Source organism: Salvelinus namaycush, chromosome 6 (assembly GCF_016432855.1).
Source record: "Salvelinus namaycush isolate Seneca chromosome 6, SaNama_1.0, whole genome shotgun sequence".
Lineage (NCBI taxonomy): Eukaryota > Metazoa > Chordata > Actinopteri > Salmoniformes > Salmonidae > Salvelinus > Salvelinus namaycush.
Window position 1 is genome coordinate 43,289,767 of NC_052312.1, and position 15,693 is coordinate 43,305,459.

Genomic DNA, 15,693 nt, shown 5'->3' on the forward strand with positions numbered 1-15,693 from the left:
GAGGAGTGGCGTCCGTGGAGTGCTGCAGAGATGGTTGTCCTTCTGGAAGGTTCTCCCATCTCCACAGAGAAACTCTGGAGCTCTGTCAGTGAGCATCAGGTTCTTGGTCACCTCCCTGACAAAGGCCCTTCTCCCCCGATTGCTCAGTTTGCCCGGCGGCCAGCTCTAGGAAGAGTCTTGGTGGTTCCAAACTTCTTCCATTTAAGAATGATGGAGGCCATTGTGTTCTTGGGGACCTTCAATGCTGCAGAACTTTTTTGGTATCTTTCCCCAGATCTGTGCCTTGACACAATCCTGTCTCGGAGCTCTACGGACAATTCATTCGACCTCGTGGCTTGGCTTTTGCTTTGACATGCACTGTCAACTGTGGGACCTTATATAGACAGGTGTGTGCCTTTCCAAATAATTTCCAATCAATAGAATTTTACCACAGGTGGACTCCAATCCGGTTGTAGAAACATCTCAAGGTTGATCAATGGAAACAGGATGCACCTGAGCTCAATTTCGAGTCTCATAGCAAAGGGTCTGAATACTAATGTAAATAAGGTACTTCTGTTTTCTAAAAACATGTTTTTGCTTTATTATTATGGTGTATTATGATAGATGAGGATTATAAAAAATGTAATAAAAATTTGAATAAGGCTGTAACGTAACAAAATGTGAAAGTCAAGGGGTCTGAATACTTTCTGAATGCACTGTAACTGTCTCTGCTAAGCCAGCACTCCACAAATAGAACCCTTATGCTCTGACTAACTGATGCTAATCACTTCTTTATCTATTCATGTTCTGTATGGGAAACTAGTGTTGCATCGCTGCGTCATGTCATTTCCCCTCATGTGTCATTGTCATGTCCTCGTTCAAGGGAATTTAGTTTTAACGTGTTGTCTCGTGTGCTTTCTTCTCTCTTTCAAATTTGCTTTTTTTTTTTTTCGCTTTGTCATTATGGGGTGCACTGAACTCTCTGCTAAGCCAGCACACCACAAATAGATCCCTAATACTGCACTGACTAACTGATGCCAATCACTGCTTTATCCATTCATGTTCTGTATGGGAAACTAGTGTTGCAGTGCTAAGTAATTTCATTTCTGCTCATGTGTCATGTCCCCGTTAAGGGAAGTTCATTTAAAAATGTTGACATACTTTCTCTCTCACTCACACAGCAGTGTCATGACTCAGCTCTCTGTCCTCTCCAAGGTGATGAGCTCTTCCTCATTAACAGATCATGTTCTGATAAGACGGACACAGTAATCCTGTCAGTCTAAACTGACCCCTCTGATCTACCCAGCATAATCACACACGTACATGCACGCACACACATACAGTTCCTTCAGAAAATATTCACACCCCTCAACTTTTTCCACATATTGCTGTTTCACAGCCTGAATTTTCAAATTGATTAAATGTTAAAAAAAAGAAAAAAAAAGAAGATTGTAACTGACCTGCACACAATACCCCATAATGTCAAAGTGGAATGATGTTTTTCAAACTTTTCACAAATTAATAAAACATAAAGCTTAAATGTCTTGAGTCAATAAGCATTCAACCCATTTGTTAAGACTAAATAAGTTCAGGAGCAAAGATTTGCTTAACAAGTCACATAAGAAGTTGCATGGACTCGCTCTGTGTGCAATAATAATGTTTAACATGATTTTTGAATGACTACCTCATCTCCGTACCCCACACATACAATTATCTGTAAGCTCCCTCAGGTGAGCAGTGACTTTCAAACACAGATTCAACCACAAAGACCAGGGAGGTTTTCCAATGCCTCGCAAAGAAGTGCATCTATTGGTAGATGAAAAAAAAAAATAGATGAAATATCCCTTTGAGCATGGTCAAATATGAAATTACACTTTGGATGGTGTATCAATACACCCATTTACTACAAAGATACAGGCGTCCGTCCTAACTTAGTTGCCGGAGAGGAAGGAAACCGCTCAGGGATTTCAGCATGAGGCCAATGGTGACTTTAAAACAATTAGAGTTTAATGGCTATGATCGGTAAAAACTGAGGATGAATCAACATTGTAGCTATTCCATAATACCAACCTCATTGACAGAGTACAGAATTAAAATATTCTGGAACATGTGTACAGTTTGCAACAAGGCACTAATGTAATACTGCAAAAAATGTGGCAAAGCAATTCACTTTTTCAGGCTGTAACAACAAAATGTGGAATAAGTGATATTAATACATTTGCAAAATAAAATGTTTTGCTCTGTCATTATGGGGTATTGTGTGTCACGACTTCCGCCGAAGTCGGCTCCTCTCCTTGTTCGGGCGACGATGGCTAGAAAGCCGGTGACGTCGATCGCCGAACGCCGCCTGAACAAGGAGAGGAGCCGACTTCGGCGGAAGTCGTTACATTGTGTGTAGATTGATGAGGGGAAAAAACTGTAGTCAGGGAGGCCCAGATTTTACCTCCATTTTATAACCCCCTTAAGCTTGTACACCAAATATCTCCGACCGAATGTTACTCTAACTTCCCCTCGACAGCAATCCTTCCCAGCCCATCTGGCAGTTTCAGCTGGGTCATCATGGCTAGAGGCTGTCCTAACTAGAAATACTGTTTTTAGTTTCTTTAGTGGAAATACAAAAACAGTCACAGGAAATACTGAAACAGTTAGAACCAATTATTATACAACAGAACAGCTTGTCTATCTATCTGCCTATTCATCTGTATTTTCCTGTTTGGACTCCAGTATTGTCCAATGAGGGGAAAATACAGTGACACCAGAAAGAGACAAGTCTATTCTTAGGGCCTCTGGAGTGGCGCAGCGGTCTAAAGCACTGCATCACTGTGCTTGAGGCATCACTACAGACCCAGGTTCGATCCCAGCCGGCTGTGATTGGGAGACCTATGAGGCTGTGCACAATTGGCCCAGTGTCGTCCGGGTTAGGGGAGTATTTGGCCGGCTGGGATATCCTTGTCCCATCGCACTCATCGAACAAGGCACTAATGTAATACTGCAAAAATTGCTTTGCCACATTTTAACATTTTTCAGGCTGTAACACAACAAAATGTTGAGTAAGTCAAGGGGTATGAATTACTTTCTGAATGCACTGTACATGTACACTCACATATACACACACAAACCTGGAAAATGTAATCATGATGCGACCTTGTGACCATTAATCATGTTGTAAACAGTCCTAAATGGCTTTATTACTGCTGCATCAATCACAAGACACTCACTTACAAGGCCTGTGTTTGTCAAACCTGTTTGTAACCCTAAAAGGAAATGAAACGACAGACAGTTTCAGAGCCACTCCTCTTTCCATCCCTCTCTCTTTGTCTGGGGGTCATTGATGGGGAGATTCCATCCCTCTCTCCCCTAACCTGGACAATGCTGGGCCAATTGTACACCACCTCATGGGTCTCCCGGTCACGGCTGGCTGTGACACAGCCTGGGATCGAACATGGGTCTGTAGTGATACCTCAAGCACAGCGATGCAGTGCCTTAGACCGCTGCGCCACTCGGGAGGCCCTACGAATAGGCTTATTAAGTGCAAACTGAGGAATTGTCTCTTTCTGGTGTCACTTTATTTTTTCCCTCGTTGGACAATATTGGAGTCCAAACGTTGACAAGAAAATACAGATGAATAGGCAGATAGACAGGCGTTTCTGTTGTATAAGAATTGGTTCCCAGAATTGGTTCCAACTGTTTCAGTATTTCCTGTGACTGTTTTTGTATTTCCACTAAAGAAACTAAAAACAGTATTTCTAGTTAGGACAGCCTCTAGCCATGATGACCCAGCTGAAACTGCCAGATGGGCTGGGAAGGATTGCTGTCGAGGGGAAGTTAGAGTAACATTCGGTCGGAGATATTTGGTGTACAAGCTTAAGGGGGTTATAAAATGGAGGTAAAATCTGGGCCTCCCTGACTACAGTAAATGGGTTAAAGCTTGCTGTGGGCTAACAAGATTGCTGCGGAGGACACAGCAATGCCAACTGGCACTGGTACAGATGGCATCACCCTGTGTGTGCATGTTCATTTCCTCTCCAGGAAATACACTCAAGTCTCCACCACTCCCCTTTTCAGCCTCAATCATTCTCATTTACATCTCTCTCCTCTCTCCCTCTTTCCTCCTCTCTCCACTATTGAGCCTAACCCACTCAAGGGTACGTGAGCCTCCACACATCACTTCACATCACTCTCTGGGATCAATTATAAAGTCACGAGGGAGGGGGAGAGAGAGGATGAGGAAAGAAGAGAATTGGGGCATAGAAAGAGAGGGAGAGAGGCAGAGGATTAGGAGGGTGGGGTCATTTAGGTGGACGTGAGTTCATTCACATCCCATTGAGGGGCTTGAATCAGGATGGCTGTGTGAAAGCACGTTCCAACACTACTGTTCCAATAGGCTGGCTAACAGTGTAGTATCTTCTCTCTCACAGCTGTATCTGAGCATTACAGCTTCAGACTCCTTCAGCCTGTCTGGCCTCAGTACCATGAGAAACCAGTCAGACTCATGATCCAGGCTGCCCCCAGCCTCTCGTTCTCTCTGTTCCACTTCACTCCCCAGTGACATATGGAATGGGGTTGGTGGACAGAGACCAGTATCCCCAGTTACCATTTACCCAGCAACAGGATCAACATATGACCCATATCTCCCATAAGTGACCTGCACCTTCACACACATACACCTACTGTACACACACACAGTCACCGTTCATCCACATTAATGGTTAACTGACACACTTACTCACGTAAGGTGACCTGTATACCCTCATCTGTTGAATATGCAGGCGTGTTTGCACCTTCACCCATTGAATCTGATCCACCCTGTCTATGTGGCGTCATCGTCTGACCTCTGGTATATTATATTACCATTGTAAGGTAACTACATTGCTCTTCTAAGGTAAACTACACAGATCAGATGATTGAGTAGAAGAAAGGTTACGATAGAGTTAACCCTCCCTTTTGCTGGGTCTACAAGGCCTTGTATGGATGTGAGCTTTCATACTGTCCAGTAGGGATGTGAGCGTTCATACTGTCCAGTAGGGATGTGAGCGTTCATACTGTCCAGTAGGGATGTGAGCTTTCATACTGTCCAGTAGGGATGTGAGCTTTCATACTGTCCAGTAGGGATGTGAGCTTTCATACTGTCCAGTAGGGATGTGAGCTTTCATACTGTCCAGTAGGGATGTGAGCTTTCATACTGTCCAGTAGGGATGTGAGCTTTCATACTGTCCAGTAGGGATGTGAGCGTTCATACTGTCCAGCAGGGATGTGAGCGTTCATACTGTCCAGCGGGGATGTGAGCTTTCATACTGTCCAGCGGGGATGTGAGCTTTCATACTGTCCAGTGGGGATGTGAGCTTTCATACTGTCCAGTGGGGATGTGAGCTTTCATACTGTCCAGTGGGGATGTGAGCTTTCATACTGTCCAGTAGGGATGTGAGCTTTCATACTGTCCAGTAGGGATGTGAGCTTTCATACTGTCCAGTAGGGATGTGAGCTTTCATACTGTCCAGTAGGGATGTGAGCTTTCATACTGTCCAGTAGGGATGTGAGCTTTCATACTGTCCAGTAGGGATGTGAGCTTTCATACTGTCCGTTACGGATGTGAGCTTTCATACTGTCCGTTACGGATGTGAGCTTTCATACTGTCCGTTACGGATGTGAGCTTTCATACTGTCCGTTACGGATGTGAGCTTTCATACTGTCCAGCAGTGATGTGAGCTTTCATACTGTCCAGCAGGGATGTGAGCTTTCATACTGTCCAGCAGGGATGTGAGCTTTCATACTGTCCAGTAGGGATGTGAGCTTTCATACTGTCCAGTAGGGATGTGAGCTTTCATACTGTCCAGTCAGCGAGACTCTGGTTCAGAATGAGAATAATAACATTGGGCACAGCTCCATACTGTTACAACACTGTGAATCAATGTTTCATATGAGAAGAGCGGTAGGAGTGAGTATTTTCCCAGTGAACATGTGGGACAGACAGACATAGAAGGACACTGTTTCTCCTTTCAAAACCGTGTTCTCATAGCTGACCCTGGTCCCCAGTTGCCCGCAAAAAATTATAAAATTTCCTCTGAGCTCTCTGAATGGTCTCTAGCGCGTGTGTGTGATTATAGCAGCAGCAGTGGTCAGAGGCCCAGCAGTAACAGCTATGGAGATTTCCCCTGAGTTTAGTCCTCTGGTAACAAGGCTGCATTGTACTGTGTGCATCTGGTGTGGAGTCATGTCTCCCAAACATGCGCGCGCACACACAATTCACACCCACTGTCTACCTGCTACAAAGCTTGGTGTCTCACTCAGACACTATGTCAGAACAAGTGGATGGAAGAGGGACTAAAACAGACTATTTGTACATGTGTGGTCCAAGTATAGAAAGAAAGAGAGAGGAAGAAATGTGAAGAGTTGTTTTCTAAAAAGCAGGAGGAGATAGAGGAAATAAGTGGGAGCTAAACTTCAGTGTGTGTAGACCCTCTGGACAGTATTCAGAAAGAGGAGATGAGCTGACGAGAGTTGAACTGGAAGTACAGCTAGAGAACATACAGTTGAAGCCGGAAGTTTACATACACTTAGGTTGGAGTCATTAAAACTCGTTTTTCAACCACTCCACAAATGTCTTGTTAACAAACTATAGTTTTGGCAAGTCGGTTAGGACATCTTCTTTGTGCATGACACAAGTAATTTTTCCAACAATTGTTTACAGACAGATTATTTCACTTATAATTCACTGTATCACAATTCCAGTGGGTCAGAAGTTTACATACACTAAGTTAACTGTGCCTTTTAAACAGCTTGGAGAATTCCAGAAAATGATGTTATGGCTTTAGAAGCTTCTGATTTGAGTCAATTGGAGGTGTACCTGTGGATGTATCTCAAGGCCTACCTTCAAACTCTGTGCCTCTTTGCTTGACATCATGGGAGAATCAGAAGGAATCAGCCAAGACCTCAGAAAAAAATGGTAGACCTCCACAAGTCTGGTTCATCCTTGGGAGCAATTTCCAAACGCCTGAAGGTACCACGTTCATCTGTACAAACAATAGTACGCAAGTATAAACACCATAGGACCACGCAGCCGTCATACTGCTCAAGAAGGAGACGCATTCTGTCTCCTGGAGATGCACTTTTTGTACCAAAATATGTTCAAATCAATCCCAGAACAACAGTAAAGGACCTTGTGAAGATGCTGCAGGAGACGGGTACAAAAGTATCTATATCCACAGTAAAAATGAGTCCTATATCGACAACCTGAAAGGCCGCTCAGCAAGGAAGAAGCCACTGCTCCAAATCCGCCATAAAAAGCCAGACTACGGTTTGCAACTGCACATGGGAACAAAGATTGTACTTTTTGGAGAAATGTTCTCTCGTCTGATGAAACAAAAACAGAACTGTTTGGCCATAATGACCATCATTATGTTTGGAGGAAAAAGGGGGAGGCTTGCAAGCCGAAGAACACAATCCCAACCGTCAAGCACAGGGTGGCAGTGTCATGTTGTGGGGGTGCTTTTCTGCAGGAGGGACTGGTGCACTTCACAAAATAGATGGCATCATGAGGGAAGAAAATATTGTGGATATATTGAAGCAACATCTCAAAACATCAGTCAGGAAGTTAAAGCTTGGTTGCAAATGGGTCTTCCAAATGGACAATGACCCCAAGCACACTTACAAAGTTGTGGCAAAATGGCTTAAGGACAACAAAGTTAAGGTATTGGAGTGGCCAACACAAAGCTTTGACCTCAATCCTATAGAACATTTGTGGGTAGAACTGAAAGAGCGTGTGCGAGCAAGGAGGCCTACAAACCTGACTTGGTTACACCAGCTCTGTCAGGAGGAATGGGCCAAAATTCACCCAACTTATTGTGGGAAGCTTGTGGAAGGCTACCTGAAACGTTTGACCCAAGTTAAACAATTTAAAGGCAATGCTACCAAATGTAAACTTCTGACCCACTGGGAATGTGATGAAAGAAATAAAAGCTGAAATAAATAATTCTCTCTCTTATTCTGACATTTCACATTCTTAAAACAAAGTGTTGATCCTAACTGACCTAAGACAGGGAATTTTTACTTTGATTAAATGTCAGGAATTGTGAAAAACTGAGTTTTTAAATGTATTTGGCTAAGTTGTATGTAAACTTCCAACTTCAACTGTATCAGTGCCCAGCAGGTTTGGTCCCAGTGGATCACAGCTGTAACGGTCGTCCTCCTCCTCTTCGGAAGAAGAGGAGGAGTAGGGATTGGACCAAAGCGCAGCGTATGTTGAATCCATAATAACGTTTATTAAAGAAAAGACGAAACACGAAAACTCTGTAACACACTACAAAACAAATAAACGATGTAGACAGACCTGGACCTGAGAACTTACAAAATGACGAAGAACGCACGAACAGGAACAGACTACATACACGAACGACAAAACGAAACAGTCCCGTGTGGTGCACATACACAGACACGGAAGACAACCACCCACAAACAAACAGTGTGAACAGCCTACCTTTTATATGGTTCTCAATCAGAGGAAACGTCAAACACCTGTCCCTGATTGAGAACCATATAAGGCTAATTACAAACGACCTAAACATAGAAACACATAACATAGAATGCCCACCCCAACTCACGCCCTGACCAACTAAACACATACAAAAACAAGAGAAAACAGGTCAGGAATGTGACAACAGCAAATGAATCTCTTCCATCACTGACATCACAAGATCTCTGCGCTGGGCATCTATGCTTGGATAGCCCCAGAGGGGCCAGGTCACAATTATGACTGACTGTGTTATGTGACTAGTTTTCAGATGATTGATTTAAACTATCAGCTGTAATTTGAACTATCTGTTTTATAAGTGACAATGATCAAGGACAATAAGTAATATGGTGTTATATCACTTTTATAATATGCAATAATAAAATGTCTCCTTCTGTCCTCCTTGACCCATATTTGACCTTACAGACATTGTCCTGAATAACACAGTTCAGATGATGACTTTGCAGTACGTTTGTGGAAGTTCCACATACAGCTCTGGAAATAATTGAGACCACTGCAAAATTATCAGTTTCTCTGGTTTTACTATTTATAGGTATCGTTGGGTAAAATGAAATGTTTTATTCTATAAACTGACATTTCTCCCAAATTCCAAATAAAAATATTGTCATTTAGAGCATTTATTTGTAGAAAATGACAACTGGTCAAAATAACAAAAAAGGATGCAGTGTTGTCAGACCAAGAATAATGCACAAAAAAAAAGTTAATATTCATTTTTAAACACAATACTAATGTATCAAGCCACGTACAAGGTAGTCCTGGAAGAAAACCTGCTTCCTTCTGCTCTGACAATGTTCCCCAACTGAGGATTGGTTTTTCCAGCAGGACAATGCTCCATGCCACACAGCCAGGTCAATCAAGGTGTGGATTGAGGACCACCAGATCAAGACCCTGTCATGGCCAGCCTAATCTCCAGACCTGAACCCCACTGAAAACCTCTGGAATGTGATCAAGAGGAAGACGGATGGTCACAAGCCATCAAACAAAGCCGAGCTGCTTGAATTTTTGCGCCAGGAGTGGCATAAAGTCACCCAACAATGTGAAAGACTGGTGGAGAGCATGCCAAGACGCATGAAAGCTGTGATTGAAAATCAGGGTTATGCCATCAAATATTGATTTCTGAACTCTTCCTAAGTTAAAACATCAAGTATTGTGTTTACAAATGAATGAACTTATTTTCTTTGCATTATTCGAGGTCTGATAACACTGCATCTTTTTTGTTATTTTGACCAAAGCAAAAAAGTGCTCCAAATTACAATATTTTGATTTGGGAGAAATTTTGTCAGTTTATAGAATAAAACAAAAATGTTCATTTTTCCCAAACACATACTTATAAATAGTAAAACCAGAAAAACGAATATCCAATTCTCCAGTGTTTTTATTCCTTAGCCCACTGCAACCGCAGTTTCTTGTTTTATGCTGATAGAAGTGGAACACTGTAAGGTCGTCGGCTGCCATACCCCATTCGTATCAAGGTACGAGATGTGCATTCTTTTATGGGTCTTTGGGCAGCAATATTGTACTGGACTGTCAGTTGACTAACTGTAGCCATTCTGTTGCTCTGCACAATTCGTGTCAGGCTCTTTTGTCCTCTTTCATCAATGACTCGTTTTTGACCACTGGCCTGCATTGGCTGGATGTCCTTTGGGTGGTGGACCATTACTGATACACAAGGGAAACTGTTGAACGTGAAAAACCCAGCGGCGTTGCAGTTCTTGACACTCAAACCGGTGTGCCTGGCACCTACTACCATACCCTGTCCAAAGGCACTGAATGGCATACATACGCAATCCATGTCTCAGTTGTCTTAAGTCTTAAAAATCCTTCTTTAAACCTTCTCCTCCCCTTCATCGACACTGATTGAAGTGGATTTGACAGGTGACATAAGGGATCATATTGCTCACCTGGTCAGTCTATGTCATGGAAAGAGCAGGCGTACCTAATGTTTGGTCCACTCGGTATATATTTAGACACCTCCCTGCCCTTATGTTTAACATGAAGCTCTCCATTGACCGTGTAATTCATCAACCTAACCCTTTATTGCATACACATCTCAGGTTACTTAGATTAAAACAGAACACATGTTTTGCAATGAATTTAAGCAACAAAGTGCATAGATGGGTACAGTACTGTGAAGTAAAATCCCATGTTGCCACAGTAACTTTATATCACTCTAAGAAAAAACGTACCTCTTACTCAACTTCCTCCTAATTCTAGATTTCACATTACCACAACGGAATAACATAGTTACTGGTATGTGTGTGCCTGTGTGTTTACACATCCAATTTCAAAGTTAGTCTTGAGCGATCTGGCTGGCTAAAATAGCCATAATACTGCTAAATAGTAAAATAAATGGTTACCCAGATTATCTGCATTGACCCTATCTTGCGCTGACTCTATGGACCCTCACCAGACTATATACGTTTATATACACAGTGTATAGTATATACACTCAGTCTCACACACTATACTGACACACTCACACAAAACCCATACACATTCACATACACTACATACACACACATGCATACAAACACAACACACACACAACCACACAGTCTTGTTTAACTAACTTTGTGGGGGGACACAATTTATTCCCATTCACAATTATATTTTACCTAACCCCAAAACTTAACCCTAAACCTAACCCTTAACTCTAACCCTATCACTAAATCTAACCTTAACCTTAAACCCCCTAGAATTAGCCTTTTCCTTGAACGGCTCAGAAAACATTCCATATACACACATCAGTCTCAACTTAGCTCTATGGGTTTTATTCAGCGCCTTGGACCGTCTCTGTGGTCTGCATTTAATCTGTCTTTCATACACCAACTTTTCCATGGAGACCAATTAAAGTCATTCCAGCAGCTTACAGAAGAGTTCGGCCTACCTAGGACCGATTTTTATAGATTCTAACAAACCCAGACACGTTCTAGAGAAGCATAAAGATTGGGCTATCATCCAGTACCTGGAAACACTACAACTCTGGGAGAGAATTTAAGTGGAAAGTGACTTCTAGATTTTTCAGAACCCCCAAACTTACAGCAAAAGCTGGAATCACCACCACCAGCGAGTGCTCGAGGTAGTGTGGAGAACAAAAAGGTAACCACCATCATATATTCTGCGCCTGTCCAAGGTTGAGCAACTTCTGGGACTTGGTGTACAGGGGACCTGTGCAAAGTTTGAGGCAATAATCCCGCCAGATTTTAAGACTGCTGTATTGGGTGTTATACCTGCTGGTATCATAGGCAGGAAAAGTATTTATTTGTTACACATTCTGCTAACCGCAGCTGTTATTTATTTATAAATGGTCACCTATAGAAATCCCCCTTTTTTCTGATACCCCCCCATCTCCTTTTTTCTTCTTCCTTTTTATATTACTGTCCTGTGTCTCTGCTTCATTTATGCAATACGGCCCGAAGAGGTGTGGTATATGGCCTATTGTCACGCACTGACCATAGTTTGCGTTGTTTGTTTCTATGTTTTGTTTGGTCAGGGTGTGATATGAGTGGGCATTCTATGTTGTATGTCTAATTTGTCTGTTTCTATGTGTTTGGCCTGATATGTTTCTCAATCAGAAGCAGGTGTTTCTCGTTGTCTCTGATTGGGAACCATATTTAGGTAGCCTGTTTTGTATTGTGGGTTGTGGGTGATTGTTCCTGTGTCTTTGTGTATGTCACCAGACTGGACTGTTTCGTGTTATTCTCGTTTATCGTTATTTTGTTGTTTTGTTCGAGTATTCGTTTTCATTGAAAGGCATTATGAATACTCACCACGCTGCATCTTGGTCCTCCTCTCTTTCTCCTAACGACGAACGTTACACCTATATACCACGGCTATGGGCTGTTCTTTTGCACGACGCCACACGGAGTGCCTGGACGTGGTATATTGACCATACATCACAAACCCCTGAGGTACCTTATTTTTATTATAAATTGGATACCAACGTAATTAGAGCAGTAAAAATAAATGTTTTGTCATACCTGTGGTACACGGTCTGATATACCACGGCTGTCAGCCAATCAGCATTCAGGGCTCGAACCACCCAGTTTATAATGACATTTTTATCATGATGATTATTATTACTTACTTCTCAATTGTAACTATTGCTGACATTACTGCCTTGTCCTTTTCTCCATTATTATTATTTATTCATTTTCTCTGTCTAGTATGACTCATGAGACATGTCTCATAGGTAATTCTGTTAGTTTGGTTAGTATTGTTATATATGTATTGAATATACACCATTTTTATGACCAATTACAATAAAAAATACATTTAAAAAACAGATGTTTGATTCCATTCCAGCCACGTTTGACTCCGTCCTCCTATAGCTCCTCCCACCAGTCTCCACTGACACACACACACACTTGCACACTCATCCTTTGCTGCTGCTACTCTGTTCTTTATTTTACTATTATTGTTTATCTATCCTGTTGCCTTGTCATTTTACTCTGCCTTCATGTACAGACAGTCTCTACCTCAAATACCTTATAACTCTGCACATTGATGTGGTACTGGTACTTCCTGTATCCAGCTTCACAGTGTGTATATTGTGTTTAATATTTGTATTATTATTATTTTTTAAACTCCACAGCGTTTGGGAAGGGCTCGTAAGCAAGCATTTCATGGTAAAGTCTACAGCCGTTGTATTCAACAAGCTCTCACAGTCTCACGTCGGAATTAGACGTTCATCTATGTTTCTCAAGCATCACATTTCGAAGTTGTTCCAAACATAATATTTCGAAGTGTTTAAGCTTAAGTTTAGGCATTAACTCTGAAATCTTAAGGTTAGGCAACTCCGAATGCTTAAGGTAAGGGTTAAGGTTTGGGATAGACTTAAAACTAAAATCTCAAAAATAACTTTCGATCAAGGGATTTGAACATGCAACCTTTTCCACCAGATGCGTACAACCGTCCACCATCCCCGTCCACAACACCCTAGCAAAACGGAAACCTACTTGAAGCTTAAAGCACTCACTGTTGCCCCTAGTGGCCGGTTTCCACATCTCCTGATGTTCTCAGACATGGATGGACGTTGAATACTGACTTGTGTCCCGGGTGACCTGGCTGGTTGTATTAGGCGCATGTGACAAATACAATTTCATTTGATTGATTTGATGTGATTTGACGCCAGCGTTTTTGCGTGTGCGCGCTGATGTGTGTGTTCTGAGGTCTTGCCGAATTTCTGACTGTTCCCTCAGTGTTGTTTGCAGTGCTGTTTCACCATGTTCCCATGAGGCTGTGTTAGCTAGAGTAGAGGGGATTTAGACAATACTGATGTCCTGAAGTTTCATCACATTCTCAAACAGCCTGATTACTACCGTATGGACTGAAGTTACATCATCCCAGAATATCAAGTCCTCTGCCTGTACGCATGTGTGTGTGTGTGTGTGTGTGTGTGTGTGTGATCAAACATGTTTGCAAACCCATCTCATGACAGTGTAGTGAAATGTTAGGACATCTGTCTGTCTCTCGTTTAGCCCTTGGGGTCTGTGTTCGTGCCACCTCTCTCTTCTGTCATTTTATCTTGACTCTAAATGTCTCCCCCACCAAGTAACCCTGACTCATGTAACTCCTAACTACACAATACCTCTTCCTCAGTTCCTGTCATGTAAAGTTAGGTAACACTAAAGCGCCTTACATTCTGGGAGGTCAACAGGTTGTAGAGAGCAGAGCACAATCATTGTTTACAACATGAACACACACACACACACACTCAAGGAGCTTCAACGGTAAACCAGGGGAATCCAGTTTTAAATGGCTCAATGTTTAGCACGTGTGTGCACATATTCGTGTGTGTGTGTGTGTGTGGTTGGGGTGTGTATGTTGAATTATTAACTTCCATTAGCTGTAAACGTCCAGGCAGCAGACCTGTCTGTGCTTACAGTAAGTCCGGGAATGAGTCAGAACTCACACATTCAGTCAGATAGGCACGGTCCACTACTACTTAACACATGTATCTTCAGGTGGGGTAACACAGTCTGATTCACTGCCGATTATAGACATTCCCTGCTTTATATAGGCCATGACCATCTCATGTAGGTCAGATTATATTGCCACAATGACGCTGTTGTAAGTGATCTAATCTGTTGGCATAATGCAGGTGCACATGAGGTTACCTTAGATAAGAGACTGTCACTCAGACAGATGGACAGACTGTCAGACAGACAGTGTCACCTGTCTAGAGGTGAGAGTCCACCTGTACGTATCAAATCAAATTTAATTGGTCACATAGACATGGTTAGCAGATGTTAATGTGAGTGTAGTGAAACGCTGTGTGTGTGTGTGTGTGTGTGTGTGTGCACACAGATGTATAGAGATGAACTTTGACCTGTGTGGTGATGAGACAGTAAACGTTCTGTCTGACTGGCAGTCACATTATAGATATAGGACACTCAATCCATTATGCCTTCAAAATAATACATCATTCATAATGCCATCTAATAATGACGTCCACTTCCATAACTCCATATTTATAGATTACATACATGATGTCAGACAGTGAAAGCATGTAGTCCTGTCCACTGATAACATCAAACATTCAAAACATTCCAGCTATGAGTCACTTACTGAGTCACAGCATCCATAATGTGAGCTCAGCTAGCCGCATGACTTGTGGGTTTCCTGTAAGGAAATGAGGGGATATGGTGTAGTACACTGTTCCCCGGTGGTCACTGGGTGTAAATGCATCTGTGTTGATTTAATTATCAGGGAACGTAGTCAAATGGTCTCCTCTAGCCCAAACCTCTCCTCGAGTAGCCCCAGCCAGTGCACTTCATTAATGTATTCCAGAACTAAAACACCTGATTCAAATGGTCACCTAATCATCAGACCCCTCATTAGTTAAATCAGCTGTGTTAGTTCTGGGATTCGTCAAATACATGGACAGGCTGTGGGTACTCCAGGAGAGGTTTGTGAAACACTGCACCAGAAGATACAGACAGTTTGATCACCTTTATAAAAACAGTATCTTATCAAACTATTTCAAAGGGCAGACCTTTCTAAACATTTCAAATCTACATTTATAGTCCAGCTTCTGGGGGGGGAAGAAAGCAAGGGAGGGAGGATAGAGCCATATATGCATAGACAGTAGGTTACAGGTGGGTGAGTGAGGGAATTAATGAGTCAGTCTTCCACTATGCTGCCCTCCACTGGAGAGAAAAGGCACTGCTATTGATCTGCCCGGT